The following is a 5,646-nucleotide window of genomic DNA, read 5'->3' as shown; positions in this document are numbered from 1 at the left end:
AAGCAACTTTTCCTATAACAGTGTAAGGCAGGGAATGACTGGTATGACTGGGAATGACTGGCATCTTTTTACTATTTTATCTTAGATGTCTAGTCAGTTTTTAAAATGAATTAAGCACTTGCTGTTGTTCCAGGACAGTGGATTTTAGAACAACCTTTGTCCTGATTGTTTCTGGTTTTCTTGACTCTATTTCTGAGGTCAGCTGTGAGGAAGGCAGCATGGGCTAAAGTTTGGACATTTGACCTTGTCTTTGGAGTTTTTAGGGGTTAAGATATTCAACGTTGAATCCAGACCTTTGTCCAGATTGGTAGGTGACATCCTGGTAACTATTCCAGAGCTATGGAGACGTTTTCTTCCTTTCCCAATTGGTCTTTGGCATACTGAATATGTTTTTATCTCTTCGACTGTCACTCTACAAACTTGGCATTTTACATGTGTCAATGTCAGACCTTTTCACACTGAAAGACTTGAAAATGTCACAGTGCATTGGTATATTTGGCTTTACTTTAAGAAGACATTAGCAGTTCCTGTCAAGTTGTCTATTAAAGAGTGAGCAGGTGGTTGTCAGTGGAGAAATCCTGTGCATAAAATGTTTGTTTTATGGTCTTCTAAAAAGCCATTTGCAGCCTATATTTGCCTGTTTTAAGATGTTTGACGGAATTCAAATATTTGGCCATAAACGAACTGTAGAGAAAGTGTGTTACAGTCAGGGGTGACAGTGGCGTGCTGCAGGGGCAGACATACCATCAGGCAAAGGTAGGCCATCACCTGGGGCGTAAAGGGCAGTAAGAGAAGAAGATATTTTAACTAAGTCATGAAAAAAACACATACGATTACTGAACTGACATAAGATTGATCATGTAAAAGTGTTTGGTCTTCCCCCATCCTACAGTAATGGTATATTCCAGTAAACAACATGTCCAGAGACTGCAAGTTAGCGAGCAGAGGCAGCATTGCCAAACTGGGCAGTTTCCAGCTCAACAGGGTGGTTTTTATTGTGACTTTGGGGCAAAAAATTGCTTTAGGATGGACATACTTTGGGCGGGTTTGGGATCGGTCCAGGGGTTTTTAGTTCCTGAATGAAATACGTTTCAAGCAGGGATGTGCAGTCTCAGGAGAGGCAGGTGACAGCGATTCACCTGTTGTTTTCCACCTAAGATTTAGTCTACTTATAATAATGTAAATGTGTCCACTAACCTGTTCCATTAATGCAATGTATTGCTACATGCAATTTATGTTAGATTTAATTAATTTCATTAATTCTTATCATCAAATTTTGTTTGTATTTTGTATATTTTCCTGTTCAATTTTAGGCTGCACACTCTGCTGCATGAGAGATTACACATCACTGAGTGAAGTCAGGTTGATTGTTCCTTTAGTTTATTCAGCAAATGCTAATAATGTAAAGTTTTATTTTTGTTTTGTTTTTTTACATTCTAGACATTATTCCATGTCTTCCCCATTTCTATATAGTAGGTCATGTATTTCACTTTAGATCTGATGTGAAGCTGCGTTGAAAAGACAGAATGAGGCAGGAAAACAACTTTGCTTTTTGTTATATTAATATAAACGACAAATTATTTGTTTTAAGAATGCATGTATAAGTATTTGGGAGAATTTTAGTGTCTGTGTCCCTCTTAATACACCATCAGGTGATATTTGACTCAAGGCTTTCTTTGATACTTGAATACTAAAAAACTTTATATTCACAAGAACAGGTTCAGTGAAAATCCCATCCCTCTTTATTACGTTTCACGGACATTTGCTTATATATTTTGCTTATATTTTACCTCACCTAAATTTAAGAAAAGTAAAATACAACAACAATTTCCAATTTGGTTCGTGATAGCGTAAAAGTTAAACTAGAACTCCTACAATGTTTATTTATATGTGGGGGGTGTTTTCACTTTCCTTTTTATTGTTCTAAATATTTGACCAAAACATCAGTGGTTATTAGTAAAGTTAAATAGGAGTCTATTATTTCAAGTTTTTCTCTGACTGACTGCAAAAATGGTGGATGTAATATCATTAAAAATGTGTTAAAGTTAGACTTTTAATCAAATCAGAAAGATTTGATTGAAAGGATGATAAATTACTGCTAATTAATCACTGATTAATATTTTGGGTGGTTTTTATTTATGTTGGGTCTGGTGGTTTTTAGTTAAACCTGACAAATTAAAAAGAAGACAGAAAATCATCATGTGTTTCTTCTAGGAAGTGAGGGATTAGAACAAAGTGTGAATTTAATACATTTAACAATTTTCCAAGTAAAACTAATGTTTATAAAATAAATGTCTTTAATCTTTAAATGTGTGTCAGTTTTAAAATTCTTATAAAAACATTTGGATTCTTTACATTCATGCTGTCTAAAAGCGGACCAGTTAGAAAGCTATTTGACATTTTACCCTATAAGTAAGGATTTAAAAAAATAATAATAATATAACCCCATGTGACTGTTTACCTGGGGAACACCTAACTGCTAAGTCCACTACTGGCATGTTGTTTCCTTGTTAATTGCATTGCTCTGTTATACTGTGGAGTGTTTTACATTCTCTAAATTTCTTATAAAATCAAACTTTTTGTTTGTTACTTTCTTTTTTGTAGCTCATTAACTGGATATCATGAAGCCCTACTGATTCACCAAAGGCCAAGCTAGGGAGTAAATCCTATTGTCAACCTGTGCCGATATTGTGCTTCTGTTCCACTGCAGCTTAATTTGTACACAGCCAATCTCAATTCCATTCTGCCTGTCTGCTGTCTAACTAACAATGTGCCATTCATGATGCCAGGCTGTGGCGGTAATAATGCAGCTTTTATTGAACTGTGAATGTGGATCTAATGTGTGTTTTGATTTCTGTGTTATGGCAATGTGCAATTAGCTGTCTGAATTAATGTGAATGCTAAGCAGTGTGGTGACGTCTTTTTCTTTCTAAGTATCTTTCTAGTTTGCTGATTTTTTAATAGTTCTTTATTTTAGATTAATGTAAATATAGATTTTGATGGAGACCTAAAATAAAGTATAAATGCAGCTCATTTTACCATGAAAAACAGACGTGCTTTAAGGGGAAGGTTTAAAATATATACACCTAAATGCACTGCATAAACAGGCTGTTTTTTCTTCCTTTCAAATGAAATGTTTCAGTGGATTGGAGGAGGTATTCAAACATGTGAGTGGTATGCTTTTTTCTTAATATCACGTATGGCTGTCAATGTCAGCGATTTCTTAGATAGGCAGGTACAATCTATTACAGAAAAATGTTTATCATACTAAAAATCTGTAAAAGGATCTCTGGCTGTGAAATGAAAAAAAAGATATTTTGTTGTGCTGATGACAGAAAGCTATTTTTGAGAAATGGGTTGAGTGGATTTAAACTATGACCAGAAGAGTTGCAGTTGTCTGGAGCTCTTTGTTGTAATGTGAAGTAACCATGATTACAGGAGGCTTGAAGTTAAAAAATGAATGTCTTTTTTGTATTGATGGATACAAGGAAGTGTATTAAACCACTTAGCCCACTCATTCGGACTGTGAATGACACATTACCAATGAGTGGAATGGGACTTAGGCAGTAAGCTTTGAATTACTCTTTTAAGAAAGCTGTAAGAGAAAAAAATAAACCAAGCAAAAAAGATCATTGTGCACTTTCATTTATTTTACAATACAATTTACTGATTCATAAGTCATTCAATAGGTACATTGGTAGTGCGGGTGGGAGTAAAAGTCTAAACCTCATGCAAAGATCTTGATTGAATATGATAATTGGACTAAGTGAGTGTGATGTCACCCATAGCAAGTGATTTACTTCCGGCTACAACCAAATAAAATGAATTCAGTCACCACTTTTATGATACAGATGCCGCCAAGTTCGAGACTAGCATCGTCAATAAGCAGTGATTTGTCCAGGTCGGTTTGAGTCATCCTTCCTATGGCAACCACTCTTGCCAATCAGGAGTGAGCTTGTTGGAAGGCCCCACCCCTACCACTCAAGAGAGGTCTTGGGAGAATATGTCAATCAAGTATTTCTAACGGTTGATGTGGGGGCCAGAGGGCACCCCACACTTTATTGAGGCAACTGATTGTCCAGTTTATAGCTTGAATAACTTGCACTACAGAGTTGGAGAAAGCAAAGAACCTGACAGTCAAAGTATCATAAATGAAAAAATAGGACTACCAAGAACATAAAAACATTTTTAAAACAGCACAATAAAAATGGTTGTTCTGCCAAACAGAAAGACTGAGTAATAGCTGTTTATTTATCAATAGCAGTCTTAAAGATTAGATTTTAGTGTCTTAGAGTCAGCGGGCACTTCCTGTTTGGAAACTCAGGGGGAGGGGTCACTCCATCTAGCTCTTTTATACATTCAATAGTGAAAATCCAACAGCAGTCAATAAAGTAAAAAAACAATAATCATGCAGATTTCTATTTAATATGTCAAATATTGTTCTTTTTAGGCACCCTTTTGAAACTTTTTTTTTTTATTTGCAATTTAACCCTTGTGCTATCCTGTGAACCCCCCCTTACACTAACGTGTTCTCCCTATCATGACAAAGGTGGATAAAGGTGGAAAGATTTCATGTAATCCATGGACACCAGTAAAGATCACAAATCATTGAAGAAAAAAGGTTCAGAGCACTGTCTAGTGGGGTCTAGATGACCCGACTCCCAATGTTAAAGTGCCTAGGATAGCACAAGGGTTAAAACATTCCTATGGTCCTTGAGCTGTATAGTTTCCCTTTTGTTGTTGTTGTTGTGTTTTGATTAATGTTTTTTTTTAGTTGCAGATGCTGTTCTCTCTGGAATCAGCATCTCTTTTTAAACCTCTGAATTACTGTGAATCTTTTTTTGTTAATGCTTGTCAATGATGATCCCCTCCGTTGTATCACTGCTCCTGCTTTGGGTCATCTTTTACTAGTTTTGGATCAATAGGTTCTTACAGACAGTTTCATACCTTTGGGCTTCATCTTCCTCCTCAGCAATTGTATTTCACTGAAGACAAAAAGATTTCTAAGTCATGGCTAAAGAAAGCGTTTTTCCCTGTCTTCATTTTTTATTTGTTGCTACCAGAAAACAAAGATAGTCAAGGAAATATAACGTGTATGGAGGTATGGATGAGATGAGGCAAAGACAGCTCTGTGCACAGGTAAAAATAAGTCTCTGTTGCATGTTTACTGTCTGAAATCTGATCCATTGTTTATAGGATGACAGACAGCATTACCAAGTCACACAAATTTTCTAGAATCCATCAGAAAGGGAATTTCCTGGAAAAGAAGAACAGTTCCTTCTCCAACTTTACAAAGCAGCAGCAGCTTTATTGAGTAGGAGGAAGATCAACATTTTCCTATGCCGTGTGCATGCCCTTTGAAAGAGAAGCATGAGTTTATTTGGGGATTTACATCACTCTACATGTTGTTTTCACATTACCAAAGTAAATGGTCTTGAACAGGATAAACAGCTGAACTGCCACAGTCATATTAAGTTTCCTTTGTGAAATTGTTGGTGGCACAGAAGTCACACTCAGGTAGAATCTTGCACCTTCATAGCTGTCACTGTTATTTTCTTCAAACAGATGCATGAATTTGCAGGAATCAGACCCACACTTTTCAGATATGTTAAACTATATTGGCCTTGGAATCTTTTTGGGGATTTT

This window comes from Oryzias latipes, chromosome 12 (genome assembly GCF_002234675.1).
Source record: "Oryzias latipes chromosome 12, ASM223467v1".
Taxonomy (NCBI): Eukaryota; Metazoa; Chordata; class Actinopteri; order Beloniformes; family Adrianichthyidae; genus Oryzias; species Oryzias latipes.
Note: the sequence above shows the minus strand (reverse complement) of the source record.